Raw genomic sequence first — 12,228 nt, 5'->3', positions numbered from 1 at the left:
AAAGACAATTCTTTGGACCGGACATGATTCAGGAAGCAGAAGAGCAAGTTCGCATCATTCGTGAGAATTTGAAAACAGCCCAGTCCCATCAAAAGAGCAAGTATGACCGTCGTCATAAGGAAGTGGCTTATGGACTTGGCGACAAGGCTTACCTTCGGGTTACTCCTCTAAAGGGTACCCATCGTTTCGGTATCAAGGGCAAGTTGGCTCCTCGTTACATTGGTCCTTTTCGCATTCTCGCTAAACAAGGAGAGGTTGCCTACCAGTTGGAACTACCCCCACATCTTTCTCGAGTCCATGATGTCTTCCACGTCTCTCAACTCAGGTGTTGCTTCTCGGATCCCATCCGCGGAGTGGACCACGAAACGCTTGATCTCCAAGATAACCTCACATATCGAGAGTACCCAATTCGCATTCTTGATCAAGCAGAGCGTGTCACCCGACGTCAGAACATCAAGTTTCTCAAGGTTCAGTGGTCTCATCATTCCGAGAGAGAAGCTACTTGGGAGCGAGAAGATCGTCTTCGACTAGAGTACCCCACCTTCTTTCCATCGACCCCTGAATCTCGGGACGAGATTCTTTCAAGTGGGGGCGAGTTGTCACGTCCCTAGTTCTGGTATGACCTAGACTAGCTAGTCATGTGTGCATCATGTCTAAATTTCATTTAAATTTGAAATGGGGATTTGTGAAACCCTCAGAATCATTTCTGGAAATGACCCAGATAAAAATTGCTCCAAAAGGGTCCAAGAAAATGTTCATGTTGCTCTCTGAAAATATTGGACAGAGATAAAAATCAAACCAATATTTTTAGGAGCTCATAGATATCTATTTTGGCCTTTTGGAATTAATGCAGTAATTATTTGCTTTGGATATATATTGTTATATATATATAGAATATTGTCCAAAAATTATGCTAGTTGATGAGGAGCTCTGGAATAATACCACTAGCTCCTACAAAAATTGGCATAAGAAAATAAAATGATTTAGTATTCTACTAAATCAGAACAAATGTCAGAAAAATAGAAAATAAACAAAAAGGGGGAAAACCCTTACCTGGACTTACCTGGGCCACTTGCTGGCCTGGCTCTGTGCCGGCCCAGCTGACTGGCCAGCGCCAGTCGTCCCCCCCCCTCGCGCCAGAGGGACAGGGTGCGTGCTCGCCGCACGCCGCGCGCATGCACGCCACGGCAGCTGCCTGCCTGCCCTCTCCCCTCTTCGACCTGGCCTCGCCAGAAGCGCCCAGCTCCCCCCTGGCCTCACTCCCTCTCTCCTGCGCCTCTCCCCTCCTCTCTCTCGCTCTCTCTTGCGACGCCCGAACGAACCGGAGAGCACCGCCGCACGCCGACGCGGCCACAGCCACCCCCGAGCCTTCTCGCCGTGTCCCCGAGCTCCGCATCGACGATCTTCGCCTATCCACCGAAAGAAGCCACTCCGGAAGCCCGGCAATGACTGCATCGTCGTCGTCTTCAAGCTTCGGCCACCGGCAACCCCACCGTCGATTCGACGCCGTCCAGGCTTCCCCGAGCTCGCCGTCGACACCTTTGGATCCGTTGTGAGCCACTGCATCGACTCCCCCTACTCTCCTGCTCTCCCCTGCCCTCTAGCTCCCCTGCCCGCATGAGCCGAATCTCAGCTCCGCCATTGCCGCAGCGCGCGCGCTCACCGTGCTTCGTTCGCTGCCTTCGTGCAACGGGCATGCTCCACAGAGCCCCTGACGCCGTTGTGTAGCCCAGCCGGCTCGAAAGCGAGTCCCAGTGCAGCGCCCGCACCCCACCGAGCTCCGCCGCCACATACGCCCACCGCCGTCGCCGCTACACGTCGTCCCCGGCGACCCCACGACCACCGCTGGATGCCCCGGACCACGGGCTGTCCAACGCACCTAACCGCACGTCCAGCCGTGGCCGGAAACGGTCGGCCGGCAATCGCCACCGCGTCGGGTCATCGCCGGCGTAACCCCGCCGACGTGGCACGGCCATTAGTGGCTAAACCCCACTAATTAGCCGCCCTACAGCCGCTGACAGCGGGCCCCACAGCAGGTCAAAGGTGAGTCAACGCGGGGTTAACCCCTGTCTCACTGACCAGTGGGCTCCGCCGGTCAGATTTGACCCTGGCCAGCCCGTTGACCTGCTGACGCAGCGATGAGGTCATGCTGACGCAGTAAAGGACTTTCTGGATTTAAAATAAATCAGGAAATTCCAGAAAATGTTCAAAACTTCTAAAATTCATAGAAATTCAACCGTAGCTCAGATTTAAATAATGTATATATGAAAAATTATCAGAAAAATGCAATCTATCCATCTGTACTAGTTTCATGCATGACAAACCAACTTATACCTACTGTATAAGTGAAAACATATAAATGGCATATATAAGGACTTAAATTAGAGTTGCATTTGAACCTTTGGTTCAAATGGATCTCTTCCAAGTTGAATGCTAAATGCATTGGCTCAAAATACATCACATATTCATGCCATATCCATGCATCATATTGTTGCATATGATTGTGTTTTAATTGTCGACACCGTTCCTTCTAGATAGGTCCTGCTCCGGAGAGTGTTCCAGAGTACCTGTCTGAGGAGCAGTGCCACCCTGTTGATCTACCACGCAAGCAAACCCCCTTGTTCATTCCGATACAATCGTACTCTCTCGCTCCTGCTCTCTTTTACTGCATTAGGACAACAACGATTCAACTGCTACTTTATGCTGCGGTAGTTGAACCCATTCCTCTGCATGACCTGTCATTGCCACAGTAAATAGTTGAAACCCACTAGCATGTGTAGGAGTTGATTGAGCCATGCTGTGTTCCTACCATGACATGCCTGCTATTGCTTAGAGTTGTGTCAGGTCTGATTCATTGGGAATGAATTGGAGTGTTACGATATGTTCTGGTGCTGAGAGTTAAGTGTATGAACACGATTTGGTAAAGGTAGCGGTGAGAGGCCATGTAGGAGTACATGGTGGGTTGTCTCACTGGAACCGTCCTTAAGCACTGAGTTCTGTGTATGTTGTCCAATGACTAGCTACTACCACACATTGGGTTCCGGTAACTCGACCCCTCTCGACTTATTAACCAACTTCATCTCTGTCCAGGAGTTGCAACTAGTTTCTGGTATTTGTAGGTAGTGCTATTTTTCTACCGAGTGGCACCCGGCAGGGTGGGCTTGGGACAGACTAGGCACACGTGGCCCGGTGTACCGAGTGGCACCCGGATGGTGGGCTCGGGAACCCTGCACACATCGTTTGGGGCCGTGAGCGACACCCCGGCCGGATCTCCTTGCGGATGGAACCCGAATAGGTGATAAACCTGGACTAGAGTCTTGCGTGGTTAGTCAGGTCGTGGCCGACACCCTCGCCAGGCTTCCGCTTGAAGGTTGCCGAGGTACATGACGTGTACATGGCGGTAAGTGGCGAGAGCGTGTGTGACGCAGTACACCCCTGCAGGGTTATCGTGATCTATTCGAATAGTCGTGTCCTCGGTTATGGACTTCTTGGATGCTTACATGGTACATAGACAACTTGAAGTGGATACTCTAAAATGCTCAAGATAAGTGTGAGTGCTATGGATGGCTTCTCGTAGTGAGACGGGAATGAATCCATAGTGGTGTATTGAGGTGGTGATTAGTGGACTCGTGTGCGCCTTCTTACCTCAAGAAGTTTCTCGTAGTCGTAGAACAGGATAGCCACTGAGTCAAAGCTGGCTTGCTGCAACTAAAACCCACACTGCCTTCTTGATACAAATGCATGTATGATAGGATCTGATGTAAGTCTTGCTGAGTACCTTTGTACTCATGTTGCTTTATTTATGTTTTTGCAGCGGAGACTTCAGTCTTATTAGTAGTTCCGCTTGGACTTCGACGGGTAGCTTGTACCTCAGCTACGATCTTGTACCCTTGGGAGGGTCTTGTAGATAGTCAGGCTTCTCAGCCTTTTTCCTTTGTAGTTGTCTGTACCCAGACATGTAATGCTTCCATTGCTTGTATGCTCTGAATGATGGGTCATGTGACCCCTGTTTGTACTTAATGCTATGTGGCTCTTCTGGGCCTTTTATCTATATGAGTTCGCGTTATGTTGTGATGCCATGTTGTACAACACATACTTGCATGTTATGCGTACGTGTAACGTGTATTGCTATGTGTGGGATCCGACAATCTAGTTGTTTATCCTTGGCAGCCTCTCTTATGGGGAAATGTAGTCTAGTGCCTCCTTGAGCCATAGTAGTCCGCTACAGCCGGGTTCACCGGAGTCCTGCTAGCCCAGCACTACTGCTCTGGGCACTTGACTGGCCGGCATGTGCTTCATTTTGTTCCTGTGTCTGTCCCTTCGGGGGAATGTCACGCGGTGACATCCGGAGTCCTGCCTAGCCTGCTACAGCCCGGGTTCCCGGAGTCCTGTTAGCCCAGTGCTACAGCCCGGATTCACACGCTGCTGACCGTCACGCTCGATGTTGATTCATGTATGCCTGTCCCCATACGTTAGTGCTGCTTTGGGTTCACGACTAGCCATGTCGGCCCGGGTTCTCTGTCATATGGATACTAGCGACATTGTCATATACGTGAGCCAAAAGGCGCAAACGGTCCTGGGCCATGGTAAGGCGACACCCGTGGGAATACCGTGCGTGAGGCCGCAAAGTGATATGAGGTGTTACATGCTAGATCGGTGTGACTTAGATTCGGGGTCCCGATAGCTCAAGTCAAAATTTTCATAAAAATTGCTTAAAACTTGCATATGTCATCTACATCATGATAACAACATTTAAAATGTTTAAAATTGTGTTTGCATCAATTGCTAAATATTCACATGGGGATTTTCCAAAATTGTTGTTTGTTGTTCCGGCCTCATTTAAATTGCCTAGATAGGTAGTTTTATTATGTTTCACCTCTTGTCATGTTTAATAACATTTAATATTGTTGGGTACATAACCGAGAGAGAACTAAATATTTGATGTGGTGCTTTGTCAATATGCAACTTGTTCCATATTGAGCTCCACTTAATTTGTAGTATTGTTTGTTGCACTTTGCCATGCTTTACCATGCTTTTAAAATGGACATGCATCATACTTGATTGTGCATCATGTCATGTTGATGTGATGGTTGTTTACCATGATGTTTCCATCTTTCCGGTTGCGCTTCTCCTTGATAGTTCCGGTTACGTTGCGATTGTGAGGATTCGTTCGACTACGTTGGTTCATCTACTTCTTGGACTCGTTCTCCTTCCTTGCGGGATCTCAGGCAAGATGACCATTACCCTCGATATCACTTCTATCTTTGCTTGCTAGTTGTTCGCTCTATCGCTATGTTTGCGCTACCTACCACCTGTTTATCATGCCTCCCATATTGCCATGTCAAGCCTCTAACCATCCTTTCCTAGCTAACCATTGTTTGGCTATGTTACCGCTTTTGCTCAGCCCCTCTTATAGCGTTGTTAGTTGCAGGTGAAATTGAAGATTGCTCCATGTTGGAACATGATGATTTTGGGATATCACAATATCTCTTATTTAATTAATGCATCTATATACTTGGTAAAGGGTGGAAGGCTCGGCCTTATGCCTGGTGTTTTGTTCCACTCTTGCCGCCCTAGTTTCCGTCATACCGGTGTTATGTTCCTTGATTTTGCGTTCCTTACACGATTGGGGTTATGGGACCCCCTTGACAGTTCGCTTGGAATAAAACTCCTCCAGCAAGGCCCAACCTTGGTTTTACATTTTCCTCACCTAAGCCTTTTTCCCTTGGGTTTTCGGAGCCCGAGGGTCATCTTTATTTACCCCCCGGGCCAGTGCTCCTCTGAGTGTTGGTCCAAACTAGAGCACCGTGCGGGGCCGTCCCTTGGCAACTTGGGTTATGTTGGTACTTGTACGCTTAGCTTATCCGGTGTGCCCTGAGAACGAGATATGTGCAGCTCCTATCAGGATTTGTCGGCACAGTCGGGCGGTCTTGCTGGTCTTGTTTTACCATTGTCGAAATGTCTTGTAACCGGGATTCCGAGACTGATCGGGTCTTTCCGGGAGAAGGAATATCCTTCGTTGATCGTGAGAGCTTGTGATGGGCTAAGTTGGGACACCCCTGGAGGGTATAAACTTTCGAAAGCCGTGCCCACGGTTATGTGGTAGATGGGAATTTTTTAATGTTCGGTTGTAGAGAACTTGACACTTGACTTAATTAAAATACATCAACCATGTGTGTAGCCGTGATGGTCTCTTTTCGGCGGAGTCCGGGAAGTGAACACGGTTTGGGTTATGTATGAACGCAAGTAGTTTCAGGATCACTTCTAGCTTCTCAACCGTTGTGTTGCTTCTCTTCTCGCTCTTATTTGCGTATGTTAGCCACCATATTTGCTTAGTTCTAGCTTCAACTCCACCTCATTACCCCATCCTACCGATAAGCTTAAATAGTCTTGATCTCGCGGGTTTTGAGATTGCTGAGTCCTCGTGACTCACAAATACTATCACAACAGTTGCAGGTATCGATGATACCAGCGCAAGTGACGCAACCGAGCTCAAGTGGGAGTTCGACGAGGACCTTGGTCATTTATATGTTTCATTTCCTGATGATCAGTAGTGGAGCCCAGTTGGGACGATCGGGAATCTAGCATTTGGGGTTATCTTCTTTTCATTTGGATTTCACCGTAGTCGGTCTATGTGTGTATTTTGGATGATGTATGAATTTATTAAGTATTGTGTGAAGTGGAGATTGTAATCCAACTCTCTTTATCCCATTCTTGTTCATTACATGGGATTGTGTGAAGATGACCCTTCTTGCGACAAAACCACAATGCGGTTATGCCTCTAAGTCGTGCCTCGACACGTGGGAGATATAGCCGCATCGTGGGTGTTACAGCCATGCTTAATTAGCTAGGAGTTTATAATGGTTTACCTTGCGTGCCAACATGATATTAAAATGGTTGTGATGTGGTATGATAGGGTGGTATCCTCCTTTGAATGATTCGAGTGACTTGACTTGGCACATGTTCACACATGTAGTTGAAACAAAATCAACATAGCCTTCACGATATTTATGTTCATGGTGGATTATATCCTACTCATGCTTGCACTCGATGTTTATTAATTTGAATGCATGTTCATGACTGTTGTTGCTCTCTAGTTGGTCGTTTCCCAGTCTTTTTCTAGCCTTCACTTGTACTAAGCGGGAATACTGCTTGTGCATCCACTTCCATAAATCCCAAATATGTTCCATATGAGTCCACTATACCTTCCTATATGCGGTATCTACCTGCCGTTCCAAGTAAATTTGTATGTGCCAAACTCTAAACCTTCAAATGAAATTCTGTTTTGCATGCTCAAATAGCTCATGTATCAACTAGGGTTGTCTGTACCTCCCATGCTAGGCAGGTTATTCTCAAGAGGAGTGGACTCCGCTCCTCACTCACGAGAAAATGGCTGGTCACCGGGATGCCCAGTCCCATGCTCAAATCAAATCAAAATAATTGCAAACAAAACTCCCCCGGGACTGTTGTTAGTTGGAGGCACCCGTTGTTTCGGGCCAGCCATGGATTGATGCTTGTTGGTGGTGGGGGAGTATAAACTTTACCATTCTGTTTGGGAACCGCATATAATGTGTGTAGCATGGAATATATCGAGATCTCTCGGCTGTTATGTTGACAATGAATGTATGCCGCTCAAAATATTAATTATCTCTGTTTCAAAATCGAGCTCCGGCACCTCTACAAATCCCTGCCTCCCTCTGCGAAGGGTCTATCTATTTACTTTTATGTTGAGTCATCATCCTCTTATTAAAAAGCACGAGTTGGAGAGCACTGCTGTCATTTGCATCCATTACTATTAATTTATATTGAGTATGACTATGACTGGATCTCTTTTACCATGAATTACAATGTTTAGTCAGTCCTTGATCTTCAGAGGTGCTCTGCATTTATGTTTTGCAGTCTCAGAAAGGGCTAGCGAGATACCATCTTGTTATATCATATTATGATTGTTTTGAGAAAGTGTTGTCATCCGAGATTTATTATTATTGCTCGCTAGTTGATTATGCCATTGATATGAGTAAATATGAGAAGTGTTATTGTGAATATGGTTAGTTCATAATCTTTGCTGAAAACTTGAATGCTGGATTTACATATTTACAACAACAAGAGCAAACAGAGTTTGTAAAAGTTTTCCTTTATCACTTTTAGTTTATCAACTGAATTGCTTGAGGACAAGCAAAGGATTAATCTTGGGGGAGTTGATACGTCTCCATCGTATCTACTTTTCCAAACACTTTTGCCCTTGTTTTGGACTCTAACTTGCATGCTTTGAATGGAACTAACTCGGACTGACGCTCTTTTTAGCAAAATTTCCATGGTGTTATTTTTCTGCAGAAATAAAAATTCTCGGAATGACCTAAAACTTCACGAAGAATATTTTTGGAATATATCAGAAATACTGGCGGAAGAATCAAGGCCAAGGGGCCCACACCCTACACACAAGGGTGGGGACGCGCCTACCCCCTGGGTGCGTTCCCTGCCTCGTGGGCCCCCTGGTGCTCCACCGACCTCAACTCCAACTCTATATATTCACGTTCAGGGAGAAAAAAGTCAGAGAGAAGGAATCATCACATTTTATGATGCGGAGCCGCCGCCAAGCCCTAATCTCTCTTGGGAGGGCTGATCTGGAGTCCGTTCGGGGCTCCGGAGAAGGGAATCTGTCGCCATCGTCATCATCAACCTTCCTCCATCACCAATTTCATGATGCTCACCACCGTGCGTGAGTAATTTCACCGTAGGCTTGCTGGACGGTGATGGGTTGGATGAGATTTACCATGTAATCGAGTTAGTTTTGTTAGGGTTTGATCCCTAGTATCCATTATGTTCTGAGATTGATGTTGCTATGACTTTGATATGCTTAATGCTTGTCACTAGGGCCCGAGTGCCATGATTTCAGATCTGAACCTATTATGTTTTCATGAATATATGTGAGTTCTTGATCCTATCTTGCAATTCTATAGTCACCTATTATGTGTTATGATCCGTTAACCCCGAAGTGACAATAATCGGGATACTTATCGGTGATGACCGTAGTTTGAGGAGTTCGTGTATTCACTAAGTGTTAATGCTTTGGTCCGGTACTCTATTAAAAGGAGGCCTTAATATCCCTTAGTTTCCAATAGGACCCCACTGCCACGGGAGGGTTGGACAAAAGATGTCATGCAAGTTCTTTTTCATAAGCACGTATGACTATATTCGGAATACATGCCTACATTACATTGATGAACTGGAGCTAGTTCTGTGTCACCCAAGGTTATAACTATTGCATGAGGAATCACATCCGACACAATTCTCCATCACCAATCCAATGCCTATGAGCTTTTCACATATTGTTCTCCCCTTAGTTACTTTTCTGTTGCCACTGTTACAATTACTACAAAACTGCTACTGTTACTTTTGCCACCGTTACCATTATTCCATACTACTTTGCTACTAAATACTTTGCTGCAGATATTAAGTTATCCAGGTGTGGTTGAATTGACAACTCAACTGCTAATACTTGAGAATATTCTTTGGCTCCCCTTGTGTCGAATCAATAAATTTGGGTTGAATACTCTGCCCTCGAATAGTGTTGCGATCCCCTATACTTATGGGTTATCATACCATAGGAAACTTTCCAATTCCTATGTTTTTCCTTCACTTTTCCTTTCAAGCACTGGCGATTCTAGTAGGCAGGCTTGAGCAAGGAAAAGCTACACTCAAAAAATGTTTGTGTGCTACTTGCCTACTTCTACTACTTTGGACTCAGGCCACTGCCATACTAGCTCAACTCCCAGGCCCATCGACAAATGCACGGCTCAAACACGCAGAGATAAATAATGATGGCGTTCAAGAGAGTTCATCACGGATAGCTAAGTTGACTGGTACCTCACTGCTTGTCATATAGTAGGAGAAACTAATCGTATTTCACGTTACTACGTGTGCTCAGTGGACAATATATATAACATGTAGAGTAAAAAAGAGATGCAACAAGTGTACAACCTCTTTGGTGTAGCCATGTCGATCTCAGCGTGACTGGGTTGGTCGGTGAGGATGATCCGGCTGACTTGGCTGTCGGAGGAGGGGAAGAAGATCTTAGGCATCCTGAGATGGAGCCCGGGGTACTGCTCCGCTGTGATGGAGGGTTTCGTCGTTGGAGTAGCTCCGGTGAGTTGTACGACGCCGAGGCTGAAGCGGGACAGGAGAGACAACGTTAACCTGAGTGGAATTCTAATAGCATCTCCAATACATGACGTAAAATACATAACCACAAAGTGCTAGATGTAAAATACATCCGCCGCTCATCTCTAAATTTAACTGTCGAAACTGAATTTAACTGTCGAAACTGAATTTTACTGTCGAAACTGAATTTTACTGTCGAAACTGAATGCACTAGCTAGTAGCAGAAAAGCAGTAGGAGCAGCAGCGCGTGCGAGAGTCGGGGCAGCTGGTCGTGTAGCAGCATCAGGTGAGGCTACCCTGAGCCGCCAGCCACCACCGGCCGAACAGCCCCCCCCCCCCCCCCCGTCGCCCGCGGCCGGCGGTGCGCCGCCCCGCCCGCCCCGAAACCACTCCCCACTGCCGGTCCACCGCCGCCCCGGCCATCCCGATAGCCCCCCCCCCCCCCGTGCCAAGCTTTTTCTCCGGCGATCCCCACACCACGCCCCACCACCGCCGGCGACCACCGCCCCCACCCGGAACCCTAAGATAGATACTGGGGTACCTCTCCAGCGAGCCCCCCTACCCGCTGCGGCTGGTTCTTCTTTAACTCCAGTGAGCCCCCACCCCCTGAAAATCGACTAACCCGAAAGTCGATTCAGTTGACTGAAGTGTAGCTAAATCGGTGCAGCATCGCAAGAAAGAGCAAGAGCTGCAGTGCGAGCAAGAGCAAGATCAGACCAAGCAGGGGACCGAGAGCAAGAGCAGAGCAGTAGCGCGAGCGAGAGCTAAAGCAACAGCAGCTCCTACTGATGTGGACGTCACCGTCGAGGGAGCGACGCCATGGTGGAAGTGGCTGGTGACGCCGCCGTGGATGGAGCCGCGCCGTGTTGGCTCGGGACCGAGTGCGGGCAGCACCGTGAGATCGAATCAAGAAGAAAATGCGGCGATTAGTGTACAACCTCTTTGGTGGCGCCAATTAGGCCTCAGCTTCATTCGAGGAAACGGTGATGATGATGCTCTTCCGGTGGTGCAAGTGAAGACGGCGGTGTGGTAATGGAGGTGGCGCGAAAGACGAGGGGAACATTGGGGCAGCTCCTTGGAGGTGGAGGCGGGGTGGCTGAACCGGCGGGACGATGAGATCGACGACGGATCCTCATCCAGTACGGTGGATGAGGGACGTCGAAGTGTTGTTGTGGACGACGTCATTGGGGAAGAGGCTCTGGCTGGGTGGCGGACGGAGGAGGGTGTGGGGCTTCACGGGTTTTTGCAGCCTTGGTGTACGAATGGGTGGGCGGATGGGATGGGAGTGGGGAACCATGGCTTAGGGACGCGCTTGTCCGAAATGTGGGGTAAGTTACAAAATTACCCCCACCGATTTGAGCTAGGCGGTTCTTTCGGTTCAGGGGTATCACGGGCATTTCGCGTGTTCGGATTTCACAAGAGGTGGGAGTTTTCGTGCGCATTGTAATTTTGGAATAGGAAGGCGCGGGTTGAGATGGAGGGAGTTGTCGGAGCACAACGAGCCAAAGATATATCTTAAATATTTCGGGGTAACAAGGCGCGGGTTAAAATTTCCGGACAAGCCCAACGTGTACTGTACCAAATCAATTCGCACTTCCGTCGACAAAAAAACAAAAAGAAATCAATTCGCAGCACACAAGAGAGTCGAGTCCCGTGTACTGTACCAAAACAATTCGCACTAAAAATGTCATTCAAAACTTTGAATTCATGTTATGTTCAATTATAGTATTTCGCTACGTGTATAATGCATGCAACCTGCTACTCAAATGAACGTTTTAGTGCATTCCAAACGTATATACTACCGCTTCAATATGAACTAAATTTGAATTCATTTCTCTATTTGAATAAGATCTACAATGATGATTGTTGTGAATTCAAACCATTTGAATTCTTTTCTCTATTTTAATAAGATCTACAATCATCATTATTGTGAAGTTAAACCATCATTTGTGTATTATCTCCACAGCACACCACATGATTACTCTCAAGTTAGATATGAACTATGTGTACTATATGAACTCAAACTCGATTTTTTGAATTCACTTTATGTTGATTTCAAATCACAGT

This window comes from Aegilops tauschii, chromosome 6 (assembly GCF_002575655.3).
Source record: "Aegilops tauschii subsp. strangulata cultivar AL8/78 chromosome 6, Aet v6.0, whole genome shotgun sequence".
Lineage (NCBI taxonomy): Eukaryota > Viridiplantae > Streptophyta > Magnoliopsida > Poales > Poaceae > Aegilops > Aegilops tauschii.
Note: the sequence above shows the minus strand (reverse complement) of the source record.